At 34.6% G+C, this 16,834-nt stretch overlaps 1 protein-coding gene and 1 non-coding gene across 7 annotated transcripts in view; one reads left to right on the top strand and one right to left on the bottom strand.

The window, feature by feature from the left end:
* The window catches only part of SUPT3H (SPT3 homolog, SAGA and STAGA complex component), a 654,143-nt gene that overhangs the window by 357,138 nt on the left and 280,171 nt on the right, over positions 1-16,834 (top strand). The window lies entirely within an intron of this gene.
* On the bottom strand, positions 3,647-3,779 carry LOC143685440 (small nucleolar RNA SNORA41). Its single transcript, XR_013176664.1, has one exon. It is a non-coding gene; the product is annotated as a small nucleolar RNA SNORA41 (small nucleolar RNA).

Here is a 16,834-nt window from a genome sequence, read left to right as displayed (position 1 = left end):
TTCATCAGACTTTGTTCTGAATGACTTAATTGATTTTAATCAACTGGGTCTATTTATGGATTTTTTTTTAGGGGGTGCATGATCCAGGAATCAAACCTGGGTCTCCCGCATGTAAGACAAACTTTCTACCCCTACCACCCATGTGCCCTTTATTGATTTTAATAAATAAGAGCACCCAAAAGTGTAAACAAGCACGCACATGTTCTTTCAGCAATGTTAGCATTGTGAAACAATTTTATACTAGCTTAAGGATGTTTGTTTTGAAGGAGAAAATAAAACTCTTATGTACTATAGTGTAAAGAAAATGGTTTCATTAAGCTAAGGTCAGACTTTGTGTTTTTACTTACCTCTTTCAAGGGATTGTCTCACCTTTCTCACCCAATTGAAAATTCTCAGAATGTTCAGATCATGTGTTTGTTAGTTTGCAAGCTGCTGGGATGCAAAATGCCAGATCTGGAACAGCTTCTTTTTTTTTTTTTTTGCATGGGCAGGAACTGGGAATTGAACTCGGGTCTGTGGCATGGTAGAGAAGAGTTCTGCCACTGAGCGACCGCCGCACTGCCCTGGAACAGCTTTTAAAAAGGGGAATTTAAATAAGTTACCAGTTGACAGTTCGAAGGAAATGAAAATGTCCAAATTAAGGCACCAAGAAGAGGTTACCTTCACTCAAGAATGGCCTATGGGTCTGGAACAATGCTGTCAGTTGGAAAGTCATGTTGCTGGCATCTTCTGGTTCCTAGCTCCTGGACTCTGTTGCTTTCTGTCTCTGTACCTGTGGGGTCCCTCACTTTGTTTCTCTGGGGCTGGCTTTCGTCTCTTGGCTTCCCTTGGCTTCTCTAGGTTCTGGCTTGCTTAACATCTCATGGGAAAGCACACAACTTTGTCTGCTGGACTCCAAGCATCTCCACACATCCATGTCTCCACTTTCTCTGTTAGCTGTGAAGTTTCTGTTGGCTCTCTCTCTGTCGGCTCTGTTGTTTCTGTTGTTTCTAACTCTCTCCACAATGTTTTCTCATTTAAAGGATTGCAGAGCCACCTGAAATGGCTGGAGTCACATCTCCATCTAATCAAAGGCACACCCACAAATGGGCGAGTCACATCTCTGTGGAGAAAATGTAATCAAAAGCTTCTACATACAATTCAGGATTCAAAGAAACGGTTGCTCTCAAAAGATTGAATTAGGATTAAAACATGGCTTTTCTGGAGGTACAGAATATTTTCAAATCAGCATAATACATTTCAATTTTTTTACAATAATGGTGATTTTGTTGTCCAAACCTGGTTACAAATCACCAGTGTAAGTTGATGTTTATGAAATTTTGTTCCTTGGAATACCGGCATTTCAAAAATTATGAGTGATTTCCAGTAAAACAGATCCTTCAGTCCCACTTAAACCTTCCTGAAAAAGAATGCTTTGAGTGTAGTATGGTCTATAGACTAAAGTTTTATATGTACTACCCTTAATTTTTACACAGTCCTTCAACCTGGCCTACCTTCCATTTCACCTTCCTGCACTGGACTCTATTTGTTAGTTTGTGAATGGTTTAGGCCTTAGTTAACTCTTCTTTATTAGTATTATGCATGTAAATTATAGAATAGGTTAAATAATAAAAGTATGTAGTTTGAAGTCAATGTAAAGATTTTATATTTATTACTATAAGAACAGATTAAAATAATTAAATCGTGTGATATTTTAAATAGACTTAATTTTTAGGTTTTAGGCTTACTGAAACCTTTTTGTAGTAAAAAAAAGTTTAGATATACATAAAATTATGTAAAAAGTATAGTTCCAATATACCCATTCCCCTACCCCACAGTTTTTCATATAATTAACATCCTACATTTGTGTGGCACATTTGTTACAATTGATGAGATGATATTGCCACATTATTCTTAACTAAAGTCATAGTTTACATTGTTTCTCACCCTTTGTGTTATACCGTTCTGTAGATTTTGACAAATGCATAATGCCAAGTATCCACCATTGTAGTATCATGTTGAATCGTTTCAGTGCCCTAAAAATCCTCTGTGCTTCCCTTATTCATCTCTGCTTCACCCTTCTGAACCCATGGCAACTACTGATCTTTCCTGTCTCTATAGTTTTTCCTGTTCCAGAATATCATGTAGTTGGAGTCAGCATAGTATGTAGCTTTCTCGAATTAACTTCTTTCTCATAGGAAAGAAGCATTTCTCTTAGGAGAAGCATTTAAGGCTTCTCCATGTCTTTCTGCAGACTGAAAGCTCTTTATTTTTTAGTTGCCTAAATAATTCTCTTTTTCATAGATATATCATGGTTTGTTTATCCATTCATCTATTGAAGGACATTTTAGGTGCTTCTAATTTAGCAATTGGAATAAAACTTCCAGTTTATTGGAATAGCAGTGAATAAAGCTCCTATAAGCATTCATGTGCAGGTATTTGTGTGGACATTCTTTTTCAACTTATTTGGGTAAATACTTAAGAGCACAATTGCTGAATTTTGTAGTAAGCCTATGTTTAGCTTTGCAAAAAACTTTCAGAGTCCCTTCTAAAGTGGTTGTACCATTTTGCCTTCCGAATAGTAATTAAACAAGGGTTCCTGATGCTTCATATTCTTGCCAGCATTAGGTGTTGTCAGTGTTTTGGATTTTGACTATTTTGATAGGTGTGTAGTGGTATGTTATTGTTTTAATTTGCAATTACATATGATATTGAACATTTTTTCATATACTAATTTGTCATTTGTACATCTTCTTTGCTGTGGTATATAATCAGCTTTTTTTTGGCCCACTTTTTAATTGAGTAGTTTGTTTTCTTATTGGTGAGTGTTAAAGAGTTATTGTATATTTTGGATAAAAGTCATTTTTTGGGGTGTGTGTTTAGCAAATATTTTCTCCCAGTCTGTTGCTTGTTTTTGCATTCTCTTAACAATGTCTTTTACAAAGCAGATGTTTTAAATTTTAAAGGAAAATCAAATGTACCAATTCTTTCTCTTAAGAATTATGCTCTTGGTGTTGTGTCTAAAAAAGTCATCCCATAATCCAAGATTAGCTAGATTTTCTTTTGTTTTATCTTTTAGAAGTTCCATAGTTTTACATTTTACATGAAGGTTCATGATCCATCTTGAGTTAGTTTTTATGAAAGGTGTAAGTTCTATCTATATTCATGGTTTTTTGTTTGATCTGTTTTGTTTTTCAAACTTTTATTTAAGTGCAGTGATACAGGGTGGACCTTACATCTTGTTGAAAACAGCAGCATCCATGAACTGCACATGATCCTCAGAAGCAGTTATCAGCTCCTCCAGCATATCTTTTCCAACTTAATCATCTCCAACCACATACTGAATCTGAAGTTTTTTAATTCCATATTCCACTGGAACTAGTTTAGAAGAGCAGAACAAGTCATCTGCTTGCTGCTTCTAACTCACTCCTCTAATTTGGCCATAGCTGTTTCTTCATCCCAAGGTTTCACATAGTAAGATGGAAGACTTGGCAACAAGTGTAGGTTCTAAAAAAGTACAAAAAACAACATTAATCAAATACAAGAAACAGCATTAATAAAATACTCAATTATACTTTTTCAGTCTTGTCCAATTCACATAACAAATCTTCTCAATTTGCTTCAAAATGAGCTATCTCCTTAGTCAAATAAAACTATTTAATACATCCTTTGTCTGTCACACACATGCCCACTTTCTGTTTTGCCAAGAAAGAGATGTTTAATTGTGTAACAATTTCTTTCTCTCAGAGGAGTGCCACAATTGCTACCATAAGAAGAGCTGCAGACCAGTAGGTGTGGAAATTGTGTTTTAATTTTGATTTTGCATAGAGATGCCCAGTTTTTTAAGCACCATTTATTGAAAAATCTCTCCATTCTCCATTGAATTGCATTTGTGCTCTTGTCAAAGCTCAGTTGATTATATTTGTGTGGGTCTATTTCTGGGTTCTTTATCCTGTTTTACTGATCTATTTATCTATTTTTTATTTTTGCCAATGCCACACTGTCCTACTCACTGTAGCTTTAGAATAAATCATAAGCTAGGTAGAATTAGTCCTCTGACTTTGCTCATCATCAGTATTGTGTTGGCTATTCTGGATCTTTTTCCTTTCTAAATAAACTTTAGAATCATTTTGTCCTTATCCACAGGTTAATTTTCTGGATTTTGATTGGCATTGTTTTGAATCCATAAACAACACAAGAAACAATTGACATTTTAGTAATAATAAGTCTTACTCTCCATGAACATGAGATGTTTCTCCATTTATTTAGATTATTTTTGTCATCAGATTCAGGCTTTGTTTAGTGTTGGCTGTAGTTGTAGTTGTCAAGCATCAAATTTCCTCTGGTATTCTTGTTTTTGTCTTCCCTGTTGTCTTTAGATTTCCTTTAAGATTCCTTCTTAAATAAAATCTAAGCCTTACAGTTCACTGCAGCTGTTCTCACCTCTTATTATTCAGGAACCCTATTGATGTAGAACTAAGATGTCAGAGGAGGAGAAGCATTGTATTATACTATGATTATGTCTCAGTTTTTAAATGAGCTTGGGACCCTGTGTTATGACCTTTTCCAATACTTCTACTTTTTTTTTTTCCTTCTCCTTATGTGAGACAGGACAGTTAGGGGGGACTGGTATTACCTTTCTCCCACTTTGATTAGGCCCTGGTAAAATCCACATTGGCTAGGCTTTATTTAAATAGTTTTCTTGAGGGCAGGCCTTAGTTAAGGAAAGCAAAAAACTCTGGGCACATTTCAAAATGGTTACTTTTCCTTTTCCAGCTCAAGTATGAGGAAAATTTTCTCTGATCTCCACAATGATGATAACTTTGTGGGGCTTCTGTAGATTAAACACATGAAAGTGTGAGGCCCTCTCTAAGACTGGTTTCCAGGAGTTTTCTCTCTCAGGCTTCCCCACAATCCTACCCAGTGATGACTCCAGTGGCAATTTCTGCTCACAAAAGGTTATTATTGCTGACATCTGTCTCTCACTGCAGTTTTGGGGTGGGTGGTTTTACCCTGTGACCTAAAGTCACTGTTGAATTTAAGATTTGTGTATTTTCAGGTTTAAGCTTTATTTTTGTTGTGAGGATGAGAGTGAATGTTTATAAGCTCTTTACATGTTAGAAGTCATAAATAGAATATTGGCAATTATGTATGATTCAGTACAATGCAAATCAGGTATTTTCTCTAGAGTGAACCTTCAGACAAGATTTCCTTATTTTTAAAAGTATTTACTCTTCACAATGGATATAAATGGTTGTAAAGATATAAACAATGTATATAGAGGATTTAGTGTCATTCTTAGGGCATAGTATCCCTTCTATAAATTTTAGTAATTGTAGTGTAAATGGTTATTATTGTTATTAAACTTGATAAGATAACAGGGCTATTTAATAACATGAATTAGATTAGAAATGGATTGAAAAATCTCTAATGATTTCTTTTTTCATCATGTAGTTATGTATCCTTCACCATGATCATTTTTAGAATATTTGCTTCACTCCAGAAAAAGAAATAAAATGAAAAAAAAAAAGAACTTATACATCCCATACCTCTTAACCCTCCCTCTCATTGACCCCCACAGTATTTCATTCTACCCAACTTTTACCTTTATCTCCCCCTATTATCTATTTATTTTTTATCCTTATTTTTTTACTCATCTGTCTATATCCTGGATTAAAGGAGCATCAGTCACAAGGTTTTTACAATCACACGGTCTCACTGTTAAAGCTATATAGTTACACAGTCTTCTGCAAGAATCGAGGCTACTGGAACACAGCTCAACAGTTTCAGGTACTTCCTCTAGCCACTCCAATACACCATAAACTAAAAAGGAATATCTGTATAATGCTTAAGAATAACCTCCAGGTTAACCTCAACTCTGAAATCTCTCAGCCACTGAAACTTTATTTTGTCTCATTTCTCTCTTCCCCCTTTTGATCAAGAAGGCTTTCTGATTCCCATAATGCCAGGTCCCAGCTTATCCCCAGGAATCAGGTTCCACATTGCCAGGGAGATTTACACGCCTGGCCTGGGAGTCATGTCCCACTTAGTGGGGAGGGCAGTGAGTTTACCTGCTAAGTTGGCTTAGAGAGAGAGGCCACATCTGAGCAACAAAATGGGGTTGACTTTTAGGCATAATTATAAGTACACTTATCTTCTTCTTTGCAGGAATAACCTTCATAGGGATGAGCCCCAAGGTTCAGTCTGTTGAACTGGTTGTCCCTACTGCTTTTGAGAATAGCAGAAATTCCCCAGATAGGGAAGTTGAATATTTCCTCCTTTCTCCCCAGTCCCCCAAGGGGACTTTGCAAATACTCTTATTCTCTGCCCATATTACTCTGGAATATATCAGGGCATCACATAACCCGTACAAACCCACAAGATATCACTCCCTGTTCAAGATTCCATGTAATTATGGTGTTCAAGTAAACTGACTATGCAAGTGAAATTAGATAATGTACTACCCAACTTATAAATTTTGCACCAAATAAACATCTCTCCCTTTGGTCTCACACTGAGTTGAAGCTTGAAAATATGGCCCATATCATTCTTTACCCAGTATTTTGATTTACCTTAGTACTATCCAGAACAGCTTCATACATATCTCTAGACAAAGTTTGATCACTTTTTCAGCTTTTTTTTAACAGTTGCTGAATGGGGAAATGGTGACTTTCATAGTTTCAGTGCTCTAACTCTGAATCTCAGGTGTCAGATAAGTACTTGAAGTTTCAGGGAATGACCAGGTTATATACAAATAGTTCCATATCTCAGAATTTAGAAATATTAGTGACAACTCCTAAATATATGTGACTGCTATAAGAGCTTACAATCTAGGACTGTTACAGTAGGCCCCAACCTGATAACCCTTGTTCTCGATTTCAGTTCTCTGAGTTTGTATATTATAGTTAGTCCATATGAAATAGGCATGATAATATTTGTCTTTTTGTTTCTGACATTTCATTCAGCATTCATTCACCTAGTTGCATGCCTCACCTCATTCCTTCTAGTACCTGCTCAGTAGTCCGTTTTATGTAAACACCATAGTTCCCCTTTCCATTTCTCAGTACCCTTAGGCTATCTCTCTCCATTGCAAATCGTGAACACTGCTGCCATAAACAGGAGTGTTCAAATGTCCAGTTGAGTCACCAGTCTCAGTTCCTTCAAGTTTATACCTAGCAACAGGGTTGCAAGATCATATGGCAACGCCACCTCTAGCCTGCTGTGTAACCACCGCACTGTGCTCCAGAGGGGCTGCACCTCTCAGCTTCCCTACCAACAGTGACTAGGTAGTCTCTTTCCACATTTTCTCTAACACTTGTTTCTCTCTGTTCATTTTTAAACAGTTTTATTCACATATCATACAATAAGCATGCCTTTACCACCATAATCTATATAAAGGCATTTCTTTTCTTCTGCAAAGAATTCATACCCATACCCCATTTCCCTGCTTGTTGACATTTAGTTTTGGCATAATGCCTTTGTTACATTCAGTGGAAACAATTTACAGTGTTATTGTTGACTGTAGACACTAGCTTCCACTGATTGTACTTTTTCCTGTATACCATCTATTTTCAACATCTTGTAATTTTCACATTCATTCTCCCTTATGCAAAAATATTTTTATATTTGTACATTTAACCACCATCAGTGTCCACTCCAGCATTCCTAAGTTATATTATCTCAGTCTTTATCCTCTGTCTTTTAAGAACTTCTTTCTGAGAGAGTTGTAAACCTTTCCATACCCTAAGCTTTAAACTTCCTTCTCCAGAGTTTGGCCTGCATCAGTTATTCTAAGTAGGTATAGATTTGTGACAACGGGAAATTGTGGGATTGAGTTGGTATTATGATGCTAGTATAATGATATCCTTTCAAGTTCAAAAGCTTATTTTTTTATAGTTCTATAGCTGATTTTATTTATGTGAAGTTATGTATTAGAAAAATCTCTTCATTTGAGCATACACTATTATTACTTACCATTTTAAAGTCATATTTGAATTTTACTGTATGAATCTACCAGGAAACTAATAAGCTATTCATTGTATTGTAGGATGTTTTCACATCAGAACCAATTTCTCAGGGTTATTCTAAAAATCATGTAGTATGAAAATTCATACAGAAACAGATTTCTATGTGTGAATATATTTGTTCCATCTCCAATCTCAATTAACATGCACTGAATTCTCCTTGTCTCCTGCCCCCTCTCCACCAGCCCTATTTCAACTTCTAATGCTTTTTAACTTGACAATTTATCTTCCTAGTAGAATCAGCTTGTGCAAGGCACTATTCAATCCTCATCACCAGTACTGTAAGGCTGTCACTTATGTTACCTCAGTAATAGTTTATGGGTATTTTTAAAATAGCAATGAAGTTTCCTGTGCAGACCTTCAATTAGAAAGGTTATCAAAATAGGGCAAAAATATAATTTGTGATTGCAGAAAAGTAAAGGAAGTGGAGGTACCATGGGGACCTAATGAATCACAGGCTAGAAGCAATCTTCTAGCTAACGAAACATTCAGACTCTGTACTAAATCATAGTATGTATCTGTGACTCAGCAAATTGGAACATCTTCTATGTTTACATGAATGGGATAAAGTTCACAGATACCATATGGGAAAAAAATTCTTGGCCTGTTCTATCTGTTCCTACTGTGGAGTAAATTAAATACCACATAGTTAAACATAAACAGACTAAAAATACACCTGCTTTGAGAAAAACACACATATATGCATATACACACAGAGAAGTGTCAAGATATAGAACATTGTGCATCAGAACAACCTGATTCATTTTCCTCACTTTTACTTGTAATTTTCTCTTCTTATAAATATAATGCAGAAAAATTACTGTTTCTGATTAAGTGCTTTTAATCTTTTCTAGTTAAGTAGCCTTGTTTTCTATTGTATTACTACCTCATAGCTCAGGAAATACTATTGTATCTCATCTCTTAAAAACATAAGTGCATACCACTGTTGGTGAATTTTTAGTTTGCAGTATGAGACAAAAAATGGACATTTTTTAAGTGGAATGCTTCTTTAGCTTTAGTGTTTTCCAAACCACTTGTCCTATGTAATTTTTATAGGCATAACTGAGAGGACTAACTAGGAAGGAATTTCCATTTCTCCCCACTCTTTATTGCATTGGTGTGGAACATTTGTTACGATTGATGAAAGCACGTTTTTATAATTGTAAAGTACTATAAACTATAGTTCATGGTTTAAATTGGGGTTCACTATTAGTTAATTTTTTGTTCACTTTTTCAAGATGGCTTTATGTATTCAGAGCTCCTTACCCTTCCATATAAATTCGATGATTGGCTTTTCCATTTCTGGTAAGAAGGTTGTTGGAATTTTGATTGGGATTGCATTGAACCTACAAATTGCTTTGAGTAGGATAGACATCTTGATGATATTTACTCTTCCAATCCACCAACATAGAATGACCTTCCATTTATTTAGGTCTTCTTTGATTACTTTTAGCAATGTTTTGTAATTTTCTGCATACAAATCCGGTACATCATCGATTGGATTTATTCCTAGATATTTGATTCTTTTAGTTGCTTTTGCAAATAGATTTTTTTCTTGATTTCTTCTTCCAGTTATTCATTGCTTGTGCTTTTGTTTTTCTGAGAATGTCTTAATCCCTCCTCATTTTTAAAAGAGAGTCTCACCAGATACAAAATTCTTGGCTGGCAGTTGTTTTCTTTCAGCACTGTAAGTATTTCAACCCACTGCCTTCATGCCTCCATGTTTTCTCATTTGAAATTGGCACTCCAAAGAATCTTTTGTACGTAACATGTTGCTTTTCTTTTGCAGCCTCAGAACTCTCTCCTTATCCTTTAGATTCAATAGTATGTTAAGAATGTGACAGGATGAACTTTTCTTCATGTTTGTCCTGTTTGGTGTTCCCTGGGTTTCCCAGATGTGCATATTCATGTCTTTTGCTAAGTTTGGGAAGTTCTCTCTCATTATTTCTTTGTATGTTCTTTCTGTCTCTTTCTCTCTTTCTTCTCCTTTTGGAACTCCCATAATGCATATATTGGTACATTTGATGTTGTCCTAGAGGTGCCTGTGGTAGTTAGATTCAGGTGTCAACTTGGCCAGGTAAATGTGCCTAGTTCTATTGCTATGGACATGAGCCAGTGGCATGTGAAGCTCATCTGTCACTGATTACATCTGCAGTCAGCTAGGAGGTGTGCCTGCTGCAATGAATGATGTTTGTTTTCATTGGCTGGAAGCTTAAATGAGAGAGCCTAATGTAGCACAGTCCAACCAGCTCAGCATACCTCATCTCAGCACTCACAGCTCAGCCCAGGCCTTTGGAGATGCAGAAAGGAATCACCCTGGGGAAAGTTGTTGGAACCCAGAGGCCTGGAAAGAAAGCCAGCCGGGATCACCTTGTGCCTTTCCATGTAAGAAAGAACCTCAGTTGAAAGTTAGCTGCCTTTCCTCTGAAGAACTATATACTTTTAACTAAATAGATCCCCTTTTATTAAAAGCCCATCCATCTCTGGTGTGTTGCATTCCAGCAGCTAGCAAACTAGAACAGTGCCTAAGGCTTTTTTTCACTTTTTATAATTCTTTTTTGCTTTCTGCTCCTCTGTCTGACTCATTTTCAAGTGTCTTGTCTTTGAGTTCAGTGATTTTTTTTCTTCTGCCAGCTCCATTCTGCTCTTGAAACCCTTCTGGGAATTTTTAATTTCTGTTATTGTGGTCTTTAACTCCAGTAGTTCTATATGGTTCCTTATTAAAATATCTTTTTACTAAAATTCTCATATTGCTCATTCATTGTTTTCTTGATGTGCTTTAGTTCTTTCTCTATACTGTCTCTCATCTCCTTGAGCCTCAAGATCATTTTCTTTAATGCTTTGTCCAATATGTGCGCATTCTTGTCTTCTTTGTTGGTATTTTTTGGGATTGTAGATGCTTCCTTTCGGTGGGCCATCATTTTTCTGTTTCTTTGTCTTATACTCTTTCATTGCACACTGTACATTTAATATTTTTAAGTGTTAACACTGGGATTTATTCCTTGAGTTGTCTGATTCTTGATTTTGTAACAAGGTGGTGATAAAACAGAGAGTTTCTTGAGCTTTCACCCTCCTATCAGGAAAGTCTATCCAAGGTAAATGCCATTGTTCTAGTTTGCTAGCTGCCGGAACGCAATACACCAGAGATGGATTGGCTTTTAATAAAAGGGGATTTATTTCATTAGTTCTTCAGAGGAAAGGCAGCTAACTTTCATCTGAGGTTCTTTCTTATGTGGGAAGGCACAGGGTGATCTCTGCTGGCCTTCTCTCCAGGCCTCTGGGTTCCAGCAACTTTCCCCTGGGTGATTCCTTTCTGCATCTCCAAAGGCCTGGACTGAGCTGCGAGTGCTGAGATGAGGTATACTGAGCTGCTTGAGCTGTGCTATGTTGTGCTTTCTCATTTAAGCACCAGCCAATTAAGTCAAATGTCATTCATTTCAGCATGCACACCTCCTAGCCAACTGCAGATGTAATCAGCAACAAATGAGGTTCACCTACTATTGGCTCATGTCCACAGCAACAGAACTAGGCACATTCACCTGGTCAAGTTGACAACTGACTCTAACTACCACGGCCATGTACAAGCTTTGCTGTCTTCTGTAACTGTGTCTTCACTTCGGCTTCTGCTTGTTAATTGTTTGGAAGTTCCTCTCTTTTCAAGAATTTGGTCATCCCCTGTTTTCCAGAAGACGTACCTGCCTCTCAGCTATTTCAATGTTGGCAAACCTTTGCTCCATATTGTCCACCTCTGTAGTTTCTTATCCTCCTGGAATTTAGTTTCCCAGTTCTAACATATCTAATTTATTTGTTCTCTTCTTATGCAAGTCAAAAATATAAGTTACTGGTACAGCAAGAAGGAAGTTATTCATCCATGTCAGTAGTAAAGACCAAATGGCTACTCTCCAAAAGAGCTGCTGATAATTAATAAATTATCCTTTTATTTACACTTGAGTTTCAAAACCAATTGTTCTTTGTTTTAACTAAGTCTTTATGCGTGGATAATAAGCCACTTAGTAACCATTAATAACTAAAACTATGTTCGGATTTCAGAATGGATTTGAATGATGTTGTCGAGAATATTTTTTAAATAGATAAATTGTATATCTTTTGCATTTCATGCCAAGAAACTAAATTTAGCCATTGTTTTTATATGAAATCACTTCTGATCAAGCCATATGGGTTTCCAATTGAAAGCAGTGTTTCTTTAATATCCAGAAAAAGTAATGAAAAGAAGCTTGGGATCAAATTTTAAAGGCCATTGGATTACATACTGAGGATTTTATATGTAATTCTCTAGATAGTAAGGGCAATTAAAAATTTTGGAGTGGCAGAGTCAACCCTATTTTTAGGAAAGTGCTAAGAACAACCTAGCTATTATATTCAGGATAGTGAAAGACTCAAGATGTCACTGCTGGACAGGTCAGTTAGAGGGAGACTATTGGGGTATTTATGCAAGAGATATAACCAGTTATAGGTTGCATGATGGCAGGTTCTGAACTCAGTGGGGAAGGGTCATAAATTAAATAAACAATGTGGAGCTTCTGGAAAGTACAGTGTTTCATGGTTGCAAAATTTCATAGCAGGAGAGGTAAAAATAAGATCAGGGATAATAAATCAAATATAATTTCTAAGCAGTTGAGATTGATGGTACCATGAATTGAAACAGAAAGGGCAAGATGAGGGACACAGTTGGGAGAAAAATGATAACTTCAGACACATGAGTTTGAAGCTCTGATGAGAGACTCAGAGTTCAAAGAAGAGTTTTGGAATACTTTCAGGAAGATGCTGTGTTTGTCTGCAAAGGAGAGCTGTTTGAAAGTAAAGTGGTGACATCACTCAAGGGGAGCCAGGAAACTAGGGAGGAAGAAATTGAGTATTACTGAGAGAGGGAGGGATGAAACATAACAGGTTAAATAAATTAAATTTTATTTTTATAAGACTAAGGCAAAAATTTCTTTCTGTTTTAGAATTCTTACTTTTTATACTTGAACATGGACTGACTTCTTAAAATACCTATATTTTTTCTTTTTGTTTTAAGACGGGCTGTAAGAAAATGTTAAAGGCTATTTTGGGGCAAGCTTTTGGCATAATTAATGTCTTTCTGGTACAAGTAAACAGAAAGCTAAATTGCATATATTTGTTACTATATTCCCTATTCGTGTCATTTTTGAAATACTAGAAATGTCTTGATGTAGTATATTCAACTTCCCTTCATGTGAATGCAGCTTACCCTGATGAAGGAGGATATTGTGGCAAATTTGCAGAATTAGTATAATTTTTAAATATTATCTTTTGTTCCTTATATTTACTATCTGTAAACAATTGTCCATTATGTGTATAAATTAAATGCTGTATCATCAAGAATAAAATCATTCAAAACCATATTATAATTGTATTTATCATTACAGCTGTGTTTATCTGAGTGAAAAACTGATAGGAATACTTAATGGTAGTATATTTATATGATCTCAGCTAGTTTGCCGTATACTCACCTACTAATCATTGTTCTAAGTATGATTCCCCCAGTTACCTTTGCAAAATCCCTAAGGATTTGTGAACCATCAGTTGGGAAATGCTGGTAGAGTGGAAGGCTCTAAATTCTTAGAGAAAATTTGGATTTTAGCTTTGTATCTTGATAGTTATGCAACCTTAAGCAAATTCCCTAATGTCTTTGAATCTGTTTGTCTGCATGGGCATTATAAGAGATAATGTATGTAATTGACCTAGCCCTGACCCACACTATCTGTAACGGAAACATGAGTGTATTTAATGACAAATATTTAATCATAAATCTAGGCATTTGAAGTAACAAAAAGAGCAAAGACGCTAAAGAGCCAGGAATAGAGTTTGAAGAGTTATATGCTGTACATGTTTCTGGGGCCACTTTTCTGCTTTAGAATTTCACCATCTGTTTCTTTTACTTGTGCTCCTTATTCCTGATTCTTAGATAGGTTGAAACTCTCAGATATCAGTTTATATATTTTATTATGTGTGAATTTCCCTATTCCTTCCTTGTCTGTTCTCATCTGACTATATCCTTGAGAAGAAATCTGCAGACTCTGAGGCTCATCATTCATCAGTACCATAATCTGTCTAAATTAAATGTCTAAATTAAAGCTTTTCCAGAATTGCATGCCTTCTCATTTTATAACTATCATTGAAATTGAAACAAGATCACAGTATTGTCTAAAAAGTATTTATTTTTCTCCTGCAAATCCACCTTCTTGAATATTCTAAATGAGTCTTTGAATTTATAATAAAAGAATTTTATTTTATTTATAATCAGTTTATGTACGAATTTGTTCCTTTCCCAAACGTGAATGCCTTTCAGAATACTGCATGAAGAGTTTCTCAGTATGCTGCTGAAAAACATGTGGAAACATTTATTAATTATTAAGTAGATACTGATGTGGAGTTTGAGAGAGAAGGAACAAAGAAATGTATAATAGGTAGGTAAGAGAGAGTTGTGTAGATAGAAGAAAGTGTTCAAGCCCCCAAATGACCCTCTGCTAAAATGAAAAAAGATTTATTAAATATCTATATCTCAAGATTATTAGGTTGAAATGAGGTATTTACTATGAAAGCACTTTGTAAATTGTAAGACACTATTTTTATGTCAATTTTTCCTTTTATTATCTTTTATCTTCTTTTAAATTATCTTTTTTAAAACCTATGTTTAAGTCTTTATCCTGAAAACTCTATAAAGAAGACTTTTCATCTGAAATATTTGTGGAGTTAATGGATGGTCATTTTTGTAGCACTGTTAGTGTTCATATTTTAGAAATAATCTCTAGATATTGTAATTTCAGGAGAATCAAGCATCCTTCTCAAGTTCATATTCTCCTTTGTAAATGAACTTTTTTAACGTGTTTTATTGTGAAAATATAACATATATGCAGAAAAAGTGATGAATTTCAAAGTTCAGTTTAACAAGGTCAATTAACCTTTTAAACATTTGACTTCTAATATCTTGAAATTTATTTGGGAGACTCCAATTATGGGGAAAACTTAAAATCTGGTATCCTTTAATAATAATTCAGCATTATTATTTTGAAAAACAATTATTTTCTACTAATTTACATAGTATAACACTCCTAGACTTATACATACTTTTTACACCATTCTTCAAAATACGTATTAAGAAATATGTTTTAAGAAAACTGAAATTATATATGTAGCTGAAAAATTCAAAACAATTGCAACTCATTATCAGTTTAATCTGATTTTAAACTCTTGATGGTTATGGAACAGGATTTTTTTGTTTGAAAGATTGACTTGTTAACTGAATTATGCAATTATAAGTAAATGTAGTCACAGCTGTTTTTGATTTCATTGTTGTACACCTGATGGGAAGCAACAGGTTTTTAAGTGTTTTTCCATTTCTTACACTGACACCTAGTGTTCACTCTTCCTGATATTTTTAATACTAACTTTTAACTAATAACTATGGAAATATATTTATATTACACATTGTTTTTTAGCAGTGTACATGCTCACAAGTCAACAACTCCCATTTTCCACACTGGCAATACATGATTTTTCCAGTTCCTTATATGAGTCCATTACAAATCAATTACTTAGGCTATTGTGCATGCAACAAAACTCAAGGAAGTATAGAGTTTTAGAGGTAGAATAGACTTGAACTTTAAACCCATGATCCTTAAAATCCCAGTGCTTTCTCATTTACATACTTCAAGTCACAAGTGCAAATGGATGATTTGGTTTCTGTGAGTGTGCCCTTGAATGATAGAGATAACAAAATCGCCTTTAGTCATGTAGGCATTAAAGGTTTGATGTTATTGGTTGGCCAAGAATAAAGCAATATTCTAACTTTTGAAATGGATGATCTTGTAAGTTTTGACAAGGATAATTTTATTGACCCAAATTATATAGTAATGGTGTAAAGATCTAGATTAATATTGGGTTTTCTGCAATTAAGTGAAACCATATATATAATTTGGAGAAAATGCGTTTATCTTTCAAGCATTTGTTATAATAGAAATACAGGTGTCTGATACAAATGACAAAATTTTTTTCTTTTTTCATATTTCTCAATAAAATGGGAAGTGATAGTAAGATGAAATTTTAAATTTAGCTTGGATATTAAGTTTATGTATTTACATATCAGTTAAAAAGACTAAATTTCAAGTCTGTCTTTTCTAATAGAATTGATACAAACTTTACAATGTTTGAGAATATCCAAGCGTATCTTTCAAGGGAGTATGATTTTCTCATACCTAAATATATAAAGGTATATATATATATAAAGTAAAATATTTAATTTATTTAATATATAAATATTATATATTAATGTAATAATTATTATTGTCTGCTAAATAAAATATAGCAGACAATAATTAGTTTATTTTTAATGATAATTATGATGTTTTTAGTTCATTTCAGAGCTCTGAAAGGGAAATCTAGCTTATAAACTATTATTTTATAATCTATCTTTTGCCTTTTTTTCCTAGATAATCAAAATTTTGTCAGTCTTCCATCCACCTTCCATCAAATATTTATTGAGCATCTGCTATTTGATGGACACTATTTTAGATTCGGGAGGGAAAGTATCAAATTAGGTCTCCATATTATCTCGGCTAGCAGAAAAGATAAGAATAGAGAAATATACACAAATATTTTTAAAATGAGATAGAAATGAATTTTTAGTACCATTCCTTCATTTTAATAGTTTCTTGTTTATTTCTCATATGATCCTTTTTTGAGCTTAGGTTTCAGTATATTTGTTAATCATGTCTTCAGAATTATTAAGTTCACCTAGAATTAGCTAAGTTCTTAGAAAGGAGGCACTTAATATTTTTAATTATATCCTT

This window comes from Tamandua tetradactyla, chromosome 5 (assembly GCF_023851605.1).
Source record: "Tamandua tetradactyla isolate mTamTet1 chromosome 5, mTamTet1.pri, whole genome shotgun sequence".
In the NCBI taxonomy this organism is placed as follows: Eukaryota; Metazoa; Chordata; class Mammalia; order Pilosa; family Myrmecophagidae; genus Tamandua; species Tamandua tetradactyla.
The sequence above is the reverse complement of the archived record's forward strand: the minus strand, read 5'-3'. Positions and strand labels throughout refer to the sequence as shown.